The sequence below is a fragment of the Oryx dammah genome, unplaced genomic scaffold (assembly GCF_014754425.2).
Source record: "Oryx dammah isolate SB20612 unplaced genomic scaffold, SCBI_Odam_1.1 HiC_scaffold_23, whole genome shotgun sequence".
NCBI classification, from domain to species: domain Eukaryota; kingdom Metazoa; phylum Chordata; class Mammalia; order Artiodactyla; family Bovidae; genus Oryx; species Oryx dammah.
Window position 1 is genome coordinate 84,673,463 of NW_024070207.1, and position 12,757 is coordinate 84,686,219.

The following is a 12,757-nucleotide window of genomic DNA, read 5'->3' on the forward strand; positions in this document are numbered from 1 at the left end:
TAATTGACCTGGCAGATAGATACAGAACATTTCACGTGCAGGAGCAGAATACACAATCTTTTCAAGGATACACACAACATTATCAGGGAGAGATCATATGTTAGGCTACAAAAAAGTCTTAACATTTTAAGAAGACTGAAATTATAGCAAGTATCTTTACCCTCAAGGGTATGGAACTCGAAATCATTAATAGTAGGAAAATTGGAAATTTCACAAATACATAGAAATTAACGCAGTCCTGAGCAATCAATTGTTCAAAGAAGAAATAAAAAGTTGAAATTAAGCATATCCTGAAACAAATGAGAGCAGAACATAGAAAAAGTTATGGGATGCAGCAAAAGTAGTTTTAAGAAAGAAGTTTATAGAAATAGTTGCTTACAATCAGACAAAAGTAATATTTCAACTGAACAGTATAATTTATGCCTCAAGGAAACAGAAAAAAAACAATCTAAGACCAATTTAGCATAAAGTAGGACATAATAAAGATTAGTAATACATAAAGTCCCAAATGACTGTAGAAGATATTAACAAAATTGAGCTAGTTTTTTGACAAGATTAAAAGAAATTGCCATTAGCTAGACTAACTAAAAGGGCTTCAAAGGTGTCTCAGGGATAAAGAATCTGCCTACCAATTCTGGAGACCCTTAAGATGTGGGTTGAATCCCTGTGTCAGGAAGGTCCCCTGGAGGAGGACATGGAAATCCACTCCAGTACTCTTGTCTGAAGAATCCCATGGACACAGGAGCCTGGGCTACAGTCCACAGGGTCGCAAAGAGTTAGACATGATTGAAACGACTTGGAACACACAGACTAATGAAAAATAGAGACAGAAAAGACTCAAATTCAGAAATAAAAGAGGTGACAGAAAAAATCATAAAAAGACTAATAACAATTATACACCAATAAGTTGAATAACCTAGAAAAATTGATAACTTTCTAAATATAATCTACCCAAACAATTTCATGAGTAGAACATGTGAACCAACCAATAATGTGGTAGGAGATTGAATGAGTAACCAAAAACCTCCCAACAAAGCAAAGTTTAGGCTCATAGCTTCATTGGTGAGTTTTATGAAACATTTAAAGAAGAATTAGCATCAATTGTAAAAACTCTTCCAAGAAATTGAAGAGTAGGGAACACTTCTTTTATGAGGCCAGTATTATCCTGATATCAAAGTTAGAGAAGAACATTATAAGAAGAAAATTATAGGCCAATATACCAGATGAACATAGATAAAAAATTCTCAACAAGTAACTAGCAATGTAAATTCAAAGCCACATTAAAAGGATCATACTTCATGATCAAGATTTATGGCCACATGAGAGAGACATAGGTCAGTGTTAGCCCAAGAGAGAATATATGACAATGTACATTTTCCCTTAGTATTCCAGGAAAAGACAGTTGCCCACCTCCTTCCATCCTAGACTGCAAACCTGTGTCCTTTCTCCCCAAATTTGCATGGACCTTGAAACCGAGTCCCAGGTCACTCCTACACCTTGCAACCTTCACTCTAAGAAATGCTGATACTTCCAAGCACAGTGACTGTGAGTTTATGTGGGATTTATATTTTTATTAAGACATATTTTTTAAAAAAACATAAAGTTTAAAGAATTGAAAAAAAATCTCTCTCATGAGATACGCCACATTAACAGAATGAATAATCTCTACTGATGCAGAAAATGCACTTGAGAAAGCTCAGTATCTTTTCATAATAAAAATTCTGTTAAAATTAGGCATAAAAGAAATGTATTTCAACACTGTAGAGACCATTGAGCACAAACCCACAGCTAACGTCATTCTCAATTGTGGAAAGCTAAAAAGCCTTTCCACTAAGATAAGGAACAAGAAATGGATGCTCACTCTCATCACTTCTATTCAACATAGTACTGAAAGTCCTATCCAGAGTGAATTCAGGCAAGAAAAAGAAAAAAAATTCCATGCCAATTCGAAAGGAAGAAATTAATTTCTTTCTTCTGTTTGTAAATGGTATACACTTATCAGTCCAGTTCAGTTCAGTCTCTCAGTCGTGTCCGACTCTTTGCAACCCCATGAATCGCAGCATGCCAGGCCTCCCTGTCCATCACCAACTCCCAGAGTTCACTCAGACTCACGTCCATTGAATCAATGATGCCATCCAGCCATCTCATCCTCTGTCGTCCCCTTCTCCTCCTGCCCCCAATCCCTCCCAGCATCAGAGTCTTTTCCAATGAGTCAACTCTTCGCATGAGGTGGCCAAAGTACTGGAGTTTGCAAATGGTATACACTTATAGGGAAGTCTAAAGACTACATGAAAAATCTGTTAGAAATAATAAGTATAGTAAACTTGCAGGATACAAAAAGCCAAGTGATATTGCCTAAAACTACAGAGGTACTGCACAGCAAAGGAAATAGTCAACAGAGCAAACAGGTAACTTATAGAATGGGGGGGGAAATGTGCAAAACCTGTATCTGCTAAGGCATTAATATCTAATCTACATAAGTAAATCATACAACTCAATAGGAAGAAAACAATCTGATTTAAACATAGGCTCAGGAACTGAATAGACATTTTTTCCAATGAAAATTTCCAACAGGTACATAAAGAAATCCTCAATATCACTAATATTCAGAGAAGTAGAAATCAAAAGCACAATGAGATTTCACCTCACACCTGTTAGAATAGTTATTATCAAAAACAGAAAAAATAACAAGTCTCGATGAAGATGTGGAGAAAGGGGCACCCTTTTACAATTTGTGGTAATGTAAATTGATATAACCCTTATGGAAAACAGTATAGTAGTAGCAGTGTTAGTCGCTCAGTCATGTCTGACTCTTTGCGATCCCATGTACTGTAGCCTGCCAGGCTCCTCTGTCCATGGGATTCTCCAGGCAAGAATACTGGAGTGGACTGCAATTCCCTTCTCCAGAGGATCTTCCTGGCCCAGGGATCAAACCCGGGTATCCTGCATTGCAGGCAGATTCTTAACCTTTTGAACTACAGGGAAAACTCTAGAGGTTTCTAAAAAAAAGTCAAAAATAGAAATATCAGATGATTCAAGACAGGTACAGATGATAAGCAGGAGAACAGAGTCAAATACTTCATGAGATCTCAAATGTGAAAGCACAATATCCAACTTATAGAATCTCAGAGTAGAATGGTGGTAACCAGGAGGCTGGTAGGTGGGGGAAATGCAGTGATATTGGTCAATGAGTACAAATTTTTAGTCACACAGGATGAATTATTTCTGAAGATATACTATATTGCATGGTGACTATAGTTAATTGTATTATATAGCTGATATTTGTTTAAAAAGTAAACCTTGAATGTTAAATGTTCTTACCACAAAAAAGGTAACTATATGAGTTGATGAATCTGTTTATTAGCTTGATTGTGGTATACTCATTTCCTAATATATATGTACCCTGAAACAAGTTGCAAATCTTAAATACATACAAATTTTGCTTATCAGTTTTATCTTGATAAAGTTGGGAAATTGAAAAATAAACATAAAACCCCAGCACATATACTGATGAAACATGAATGCAAAAAAATGATTATTTTTATTAAAGCTAATTTGAGAGTTTGGAATTGTTTTAAAATACCTAATAAAAGGGGGAGGGAGTCAAGATGACTGAATAGGACACAGAATCTTCTGTTCTCACAAGTGTATCAAGAATACACTTACAAATAGAACAATTCTCACAGGATATCTGCTAAACATTAGCAGAAAATTTCAGACACCTAAAAGGACAAGAAAATTCCCCTCACAACTGGGTAGGATGAAAGAAAGAAGAGAAAAGAGGAATCAAAAAAGAGACCAGCAACCCTTGAAGGAATCTAAAGTTAAGAAGAGGTTCCCACACTCAGAACAATCCCTCACAGGCTAGACAGCCGGGACAGAAAGCGGCCTTTGAGGGATTAAAGAAGATTATAGCAGATGGTCAATGTAAGGCACGACAAAGTAAGAACTGTGCACATGCTCCATGCTGCTGCTCTACTCACCCAAGCCTGAATCGGGTGTCTCCTGTTGCAAAGGGGATGCTTGGTGCTGTAAAGTGGGGTTTGGAGTGAGACCCAAAGAGGGGACTGTGAAAAGGCTGTGGAAAAACAGCCTGAAGGAACAGGAGGAAGAAGCTCCACAACTGGGAAAGTTTGAAGAAAAAGCCTGGGACACTATAGAAGCCAGGCATCTTTGATGAATGGTGCACAAGCAGCAGAGCCACAGTTGTAATCCTCTTTCCCACCTTCTGACTTTGACCTCTATGTGCACGGGTAAGGGCAATTTGCCCACTCCTCAAGGCAAGGCCTCCTCTGCCCATGTCAGCTCCAGTGTCCTGAGCACTGCCCATCACACATCCTCCTTGGGAATCAGCCCTGGGTATCCCTGTTTGAGACAGGAATCTGCCAGTGTTGGTGGGGGGCTGAGTGCTAAAGTGTGGGACTAAGAGAGCAGACACAGGGAGAGAAACCCTGTTGGCTGTGTTGACACAACCTATGGGATGGGAGTGTGGGCCCCCATGGCCTGGAATGCCACTAGAAGAAGCATGACCTGCCTAAATAATGAGGTGCTACTGTTGGGTGGTATCCGAGGTACAGGGCTGCCACTGCCCCTACACACCAACCCCTGCCTTCTCAGGCACTGGGAAGGACTGTCAACAGGGCAAGTGTGCCCCAGTCTTTTGCAACTGCCTAACAGTTTCCACCACTGCAAGCACTCCTCTCATCCCTCCAGTTGTGGCCACCATACCCCTCCCCATCCTGAATAAGTAAGTATATCCAACTAGCCAGTGTTTTCACTTCCTCTCTCTTTGGCAAGGAATAGATGCCTAAGGGTGACAAACATGCAGAGGTGGGATGAAAACCAAGCTGAGGCTCAGGGGTGGTGCAGCTAAGGAAAAGGAATGGAGATCCCCCCAGGCAGCCGTACAAGTTATGGATTAAATTCTTGTGATCAGCTTGGTAATGCCTGCATGTGTTGAACATCTGAATAGACAATAAGTGTTCCCACAGCTAAGGTCTAGCTTTACCAACAGTGAGCTTTGGAGGTAAGTATACATGGAAGTTGGGCCATGTCAGAGTTTGAGCTGACCCCACAGTGCCCACACCAGGTCCAAAGTCTTGCCAAGAGGTATTAGAGTACTTCGTGGGGAAGTGGGGGTTGACCATGGCTCACTGTGGGAGCAAGGACACTGAAGAGGAAGCTCCAGGAAAATATTCTTATTACTATTACATTTTTTTGTTTGTTTCATTTAGTTCAAATGTTAATGTTGTTTTTATTACTTTTAAATATATATACATATATATTTTCTAGTTTGCTTTTTGTTGTTTTGTTTTTTCTTGCTTTTGCTCTTTTTTGACCATTTTATGTGTTTATGTTTGCTTTCTTTTGCTCTTCCCTTAGTTTAGTCCTTATTGTTTTCATTTTTAAGCTCTTTTGTTTGTTCTTTTTTTTTCTCTCTCTCTCTTTTCTGTCTGCTTCTTCTTTTGTTTCTGTTTGATTCTATTCCTATACATTTGTTTTGGATTTTGTCAGTTTGTTGTTGTTGTTGTTGTTTCTTTAGCCATGGTTTTTGGGTTGTGGGCTTCGGGATTTCTAGCCAGGGATCAGGCCTAGGCCTCTGGACAGGGAGCACTGAGTCCAGGATTCTGGACCACAGAAATTTTCCAGGCCCAGGGAAAATTAATTGCTGTGTATTTCCTGAAAGTATCTATATTGATACAAAGACCTGGCTCCACCAAAATGTCTACAGATTACATAATGCTGAACATTTCATGCCAAAAAACCAGCAAGACAGGAACCCACCCATCAATAGACAGGCTGCATGAAGTCATACTAAACTCACAGATAAAACACAGTAATTGAAATGAAAATACACTATAAGGGATCAATAGCATAACTGAGGCAGAGAAATGGATATATGAGCTAAAAGGTAGAATGATGGAAACAACTGCCATGGATCAGAATAAAGGGAAAAAATGAAAAAAAATGAAGATAGTCTCAGACACACTGATATTCAAATTACAGGGGTCCTAGAAGAAGATAAATAATCTGACAAAATAACTGAAAAAAATTATAGTTGAAAACTTCTCTAACATGAGAAAGGAAATCATCACCCAAGTACAGGAAGCATAGCTAGCCCAGACAGGAGAAACCCAAGGGGAAACATGCTGAGACAGATATTCATCAAACTAATAAAAATTTAATACAAAGAAAAAAATATTAAAAGCAGCAAGGGGAAAGCAACAAATACAAGAAAATCCAATTAAGGTTATTAGCTGATTTTTCAGCAGAAGTCTTCATGCCTGAATGGGGTGGCAGGATATATTTAAAGTGATGAAAAGAAAAATCCTATAACCAAAATTACTCTACCTAACAAGGATCTCATTCAGATTCAACAAGGAAATAAAAAGCTTTACAAACAACCAAAAGAATTCAGCACTATGAAATCAACTTTACAACAAAAGTTAAAGTGATTTCTCTAGGCAGGAAACACAAGAGAATAAAACGACCTACAAAAACGATTAAGAAAAGTGTAATGGTAACATACATATTTATAATTACATTAAATGTAAATGGATTAAATGCTGCAACCAAAAGATGCAGACTAACTGAATGGATACAAAAACAACCCCCACATATATATGCTGCTGACAGGAGACATGCTTCAGATCCAAGGACACATACAGACTGTAAGTGAGAGGATGGAAATAGATATTCTATGGAAATGAAAGTCAAAAGAAAGCTGGAATAGCAGTACTCATATTAGAGAAAACACATTAAAATAAAAAACTGTTGCAAGACACAAGGAAGGACACTACATAATGATCAAGGGATCAAGTCAAGAAGAATACATACCAGTTATGAATATTTATACATCCAACATAAGGAAAATGCTAACAGCCATAAAAGGGGAAATTTACAGTAACACAATAATAGTGGGAGACTTTAACACCCCACTTACACCAATAGATAGATCATCTAGAGAGAAAATAAGGAAAAACAAACTTAAATGACAAAATAGACCAAATAGACAATTGATATCTATAAGACATTCCATCCAAAAGCAACAGAATTCATCCTTTTCGTGTGCACACAGTACATTCTCCATGATAGATCACACGCTGTGACAAAAATCAAGCCTTGGTACATTAAAAAAAATTGAAATGGTATCAGGCATCTTTTCCAAGCACAACACTATGAGTTTAAAAATCAATTAAAGAAAAAAAAAACTGTAAAATATAGAACACATGAAGGCTAGTAAATATGCAACTAAATAATGAAGATATCACTAAAAAAAAATCAAAGAAGAAATTACAAAAAAACTTAGAAACAAATGACAATGAAAACTCAATGACCCAAATCTATTTGATCCAATAAAAGCAAGTCTAAGAGGGAAGTTTCCAGCAATACAATCCTACCTCAAGAAACAAGGAAAACCTCAAATAAACAACCTCACTTTACACATAGAGCAATTAAAGAAAGATGGACAACAACAATGAAACCTCAAAGTCAGTAGAAGGAAAGAAATCATAAAGATTGGAGAGGAAGTAAATGAGATAGAAATGAAAACATATAAATTATCAATGAAATTAAAAGCTTGTTCTTTTAGAGGATAAGCAAAATTGATAAACCTTTAGATAGTCTTAAGGGAAAAAAAGGAAGAGAGTTCATATCATAATACTAATAATGAAAAAAGAGAAGCTAAAATAGACATCACAGAAATACAATGGGTAAAAGACTACTACAAACAACTATATGACAATAAAGTGGGCCACCGAGAAGAAATTCTTAGAAAGGTACAACCTCCCAAGACTGAAACAAGAATAAATAGAAAATATGAGCAGACTAATCACAAGTAATGAAATTGAAACTGTGATTAAGAATCTTCCAGGTAACAAAACTCAAGGACCAGATGGCTTCACATGAGAATTCTACTAAACATTTAAAGAAGAGCTAATGCCTTTATTTCTCAAACTCTCAAAAATTTGCCAATAAGGATTGCTCTCAAGCTCATTCTATGAGGACAGAATCACTCTGAAATCAAAACCAGACAAAGATATCACAAAGAAAGAAAATTACAGGTCTATATCACTGATGAACATAGACTCAAAAATCCTCTACAAAATACTGGCAAACTGAATCCAACAATACAGTAATAGAATCATATATCAGCATCAAGTGAGATTTGCCCCAGTGATGTGAGGGTTGCTCCATACATTCAAATCAATCATTATGATACAACATGTTAACAAACTGAAGACTAAAAACCGTATGGTCATTTAACAGATGCAGAAAAAGCTTTTGTCAAAATTCAACACCCATGTATGATAAAAACTCTCCAGAAAGTAGGAGTAGAATGAACCTACCTCAACATAATAAAGCCCAAATATGACAAACTGAAAACAAACATTATTCTTAATGGTGAAAAACTGGAAGCATTTCCTACAAGATCAAGAATAATACAAGGGTATTGACTTTTGCCTCTATTACTCAACATAATTGTGTAAGTCCTAACCATGGCAATCGGAAAAGAAAAAGAAGTAAAACTAATCCAAATTGAAGACGTAACACTGTCACTCTTTGCAAATGACATGTTGCTACACATAGAAAATCTATAGATGACACCAGAAAACTACTAGATCCACCAGATCCAATCAATGAATTTAGTAAAGTTTCAGGATACAAAATCAATACACAGAAATCTTTTGCAGTCCTATACACAATCCCTATTCCTATAGCAACAAAAGATCAGAAGGAAAAGTTAAGGAAACAATCCCATTTACTAATGAAACAACAAACAAAATAACATACTAAGTAATAAACCTACATAAGGAGATGACTTCTGCAGAAAAAACTATAAGATACTGATGTTAACAAATCATTCCCCAGATTCATCAAGAAAGAATTGGAGAAGACTCAAATCAATAAAACTAGAAATGAAAAATAAGTTGCAACAGACAATTTAGAAATACAAAAGATTGAAATAGACTACTATGAGCAACTATATGCCAATAAAATGGACAACCTCAAAGAAATGGACAACTTCTTAGAAAAGTTTAACCTTCCAAAACTGAACCAGGAAGAAATAAGAAATATGAACAGACCAATCACAAGCCCAGATATTAGAACTGTAATAAAAAGTCTTTCAACAAACAAAAGCTCAGGATCAGATAGATTCACAGGCAAATTATATCAAAAGTTTAAAGAAGAGCTAACAAATATACTGCTCAAACTCTTTCAGAAAATTGCAGATGAAGAAAAACTCCCAAACTCATTCTAGAGGCCATCATCAGCTTGATATCAAAATCAAAGATGCCATTAGAAAGAAAATTCCAGGCCAATATCACTGATGAACATAGATGTAAAAATTCTCAGCAAAATTCTAAATTCAAAAATCCTCAACAGAATCCAACACCACATAAAAAGAATCATGCATCATAATCGAGCAGGCTTTATCCCAGTGATTCAAGGATTCTTCACTATATGCAAATCAATCAATGTGATACATCATATTAATAAATGGAGAGATAAACACCATATCATTATCTCAATAGATGCAGAGAAACTTTCCACAAAATTGAACACCTGTTAATGATAAAGACTTTCCAAAATATAGGCATAGAAGAATCACACCTCAACATAATAAAGGCCATATATAACAAACTCAAAGGGAACATTATTTTCACAGGGGACTAGCTGAAGGCATTTCCTCTAAGATCAGGAACAAGACAAGAGTTCCCACTCTCACAAATATTATTCACATAGTTTTGGAAAATCTAGCCAGAGCAATCAGAGAAGAAAAATAAATAAAAGGAATCCATATTGGAAAAGAAGTAAAACTCTCATTTTTCACAGTCGACATATACTATACACAGAAAACCCTAAATATGACACCAGAAAATTATTAATGCTAGAACTATTCAATGAATATAGTAAAGACACAGGATATAAAATTAATACACAGAAAACTCTTGTATTTCTATAAACTAATAAAAAAAACCAGAAAGAGAAATTAAGGAAACATCCCATTCACTATTTCAACAAAAAGAATAAAATACCTAGGAATAAACTTACCTTCAGGATTCTTGCCTTGAGAATCCCATTAACAGTATCAAAAGGTAAAAAGATATGACACTGAAAGATCAACTCCCCAGGTCAGTAGGTGGCCAATATGCTACTGGTGAAAAGTGGAGAAATAACTCTAGAATGTTTGAAGAGCCAAAGCAAAAACAATGCCTGGTTGTGAATGTGACTGGTGATGCAAGTAAAGTTCGATGCTGTAAAGAGCAATATTGCATAGGAACCTGAAATGTTGGGTCAATGAATAAAGGTAAATTGGAAGTGGTCAAACAGGAGATGGCAAGAGTGAACATCGATATTTTAGGAATCAGTGAACTAAAGTGGACTGGAATGGGCACATTTAACTCAGATAACCATTATATCTACTCCTGTGGGCAAGAATCCCTTATAAGAAATGGAGCAGCTCTCATTGTCAACAAGAATCTGAAATGCAATACTTGGGTACAATCTCAAAAAAAAAAAAAAAAGGAATGATCTCCATTCATTTCCAAGGCAAACCATTCAATATCACAATCATCCAAGTCTATTCCTCAATCAGGAATGCTGAAGAAGTGGAAGTTGAACGGTTCTATGAAGACCTACAGGACCTTCTAGAGTTAATGCCCCCAAAAGATGTCAATTTCTTTACAAAGGACTGGAATGCAAAAGTAGGGAGTCAAGAGACAGCTGGAGTAACAGGCAGGTTTGGCCTTGGAGAACAAAATGAAGGAGGGCAAAGGCTAACAGAGTTTTGCCAAGAGAATGCACTGGTCATAGCAAACACCCCCTTTCAGCAACACAAGAGATGACTCTACACATGGGCATCACCAGATGGTCAATACTAAAATCAGATTGATTATATTCTTTGCAGCCAAAGATGGGATGCTCTATACAGTCAGCAAAAATAAGACTGAGAGCTGACTGTTGCTCAGATCAGGAACTCCTTATTGACAAATTGAGACTTAAATTGAAGAAAGTAGGGAAAGCCACTAGACCATTCAGGTATGACTTAAATCAAATGCCTTATGATTACACAGTGGAAGTGACAAATAGATTCATGGGATTAGATCTGTTACACAGAGTGCCTGAAAAACTATGGTTGGAGGTTTGTGACATTGTATAGGAGCCAGTGATCAAGACCATCCCAAAGAAAAAGAAATGCAAAAAGGCAAAATGGTTGTCTGAGGAAGCCTTACAAATAGCTGAGAAAAGAAGAGAAGCTAAAAGCAAAGGAGAAAAGAAAAGATATACTGATCTGAATGCAGAGTTCCAAAGAAGAGCAAGGAGAGAAAAGAAAGCCTTCCTCAATGATCAATGCAAAAAAAAGAGAGGAAAACAATAGAATGGAAAAGACTAGAGGTCTCTTCAAGAAAATTAGAGATACCAAGGGAATATTTCATGCAAAGATGGTCACAATAAAGGACAAAAATGGTACAGACCTAAGAGAGGCAAAAGATATTAAGAGGTTGCAAGAATACATAGAAGAACTAAACAAAAAAGATCTTCATGATTCAGATAACCATGATGGTGTGATCATCCACCTACAGCCAGACATCCTGGAATGCAAAGCCAAGTGGGCTTTTAGGAAGCATCATTATGAACCAAGCTAGTGGAGGTGATGGAATACCAGTCAAGCTATTAGAAATCCTAAAGGATGATGCCGTGAGAGTGCTACACTAAATATGCCAGCAAATTTGGAAAACTCAGCACTGGCCACAGGAATGGAAAAGATTAGTTTTCATTCCAATCACAAAGAAAGGCAATGCCTAAGAATGTTATGGGGAGGGAGGTGGGAGGGGGGTTCATGTTTGGGAACGCATGTACACCCATGGTGGATTCATGTCAATGTATGGCAAAACCAATACAGTATTGTAAAGTAAAATAAAGTAAAAATAATTATTAAAAAAAAGAATGTTCAAACTACCAAACAATTGCACTCATTTCACATTCTACTAAAGTAATGCTCAAATTTATCCAATCTAGGCTTCAATATTACATAACCTATGAACTTCCAGATGTTCAAACTAGATTTAGAAAAGGCAGAGGAACCAGAGATCAAATTACCAGCATCTGCTGGATCATAAAAAAAGCAAGAGAGTTCCAGAAAAACATCTATTTCTTCTTTATTGACTATGCCAAAGCCTTTGACTGTGTGGATCACGATAAACTGTTGGAAATTCTGAAAGAGATGTGAATACCAGACCACCTGACCTGCCTCTTGAGAAATCTGTATGCAGGTCAGGAAGCAACAGTTAGAACTGGACATGGAACAACAGACTGGTTCCAAATAGGAAGAGATTATGTCAAGGCTGTATATTGTCACCTTGCTTATTTAACTTATATGCAGAGTACATCATAAGAAATGCTGGGCTGCAGGAAGCACAAGCTGGAATCATGATAGCTGGGAGAAAATCAATAACCTCAGATATGCAGATGACACCATCCTTATGGCAGAAAGTGAAGAAGAACTAAAGTTCCTCTTGATGAAAGTGAAAGAAGAGAGTGAAAAAGTTGGCTTAAAGATCACATTCAGAAAAATAAGTCCATGGCATCCTGTGTCATCTCTTTATGGCAAATAGATGGGGTAATAGTGGAAATAGTGGCTGACTTTATTTTTCTGTGCTCTAAAATCACTGCAAATCATGATTGCAGCCATGAAATTAAAAGACACTTACTCCTTGGTAGGAAAGTTATGACCAACCTAGACAGCATATTA

General features: G+C 36.7%; 1 long non-coding RNA gene across 1 annotated transcript; it reads left to right on the forward strand.

Annotated features, from left to right (window-relative positions):
- The first annotated feature begins 317 nt into the window (after nt 1–317).
- LOC120882195 lies at nt 318–7,459 on the forward strand. The gene is made up of 3 exons (XR_005725437.1): nt 318–340; nt 4,766–4,770; nt 7,367–7,459. It is a non-coding gene; the product is annotated as an uncharacterized LOC120882195 (long non-coding RNA).
- The last annotated feature ends 5,298 nt before the right edge of the window (nt 7,460–12,757 follow it).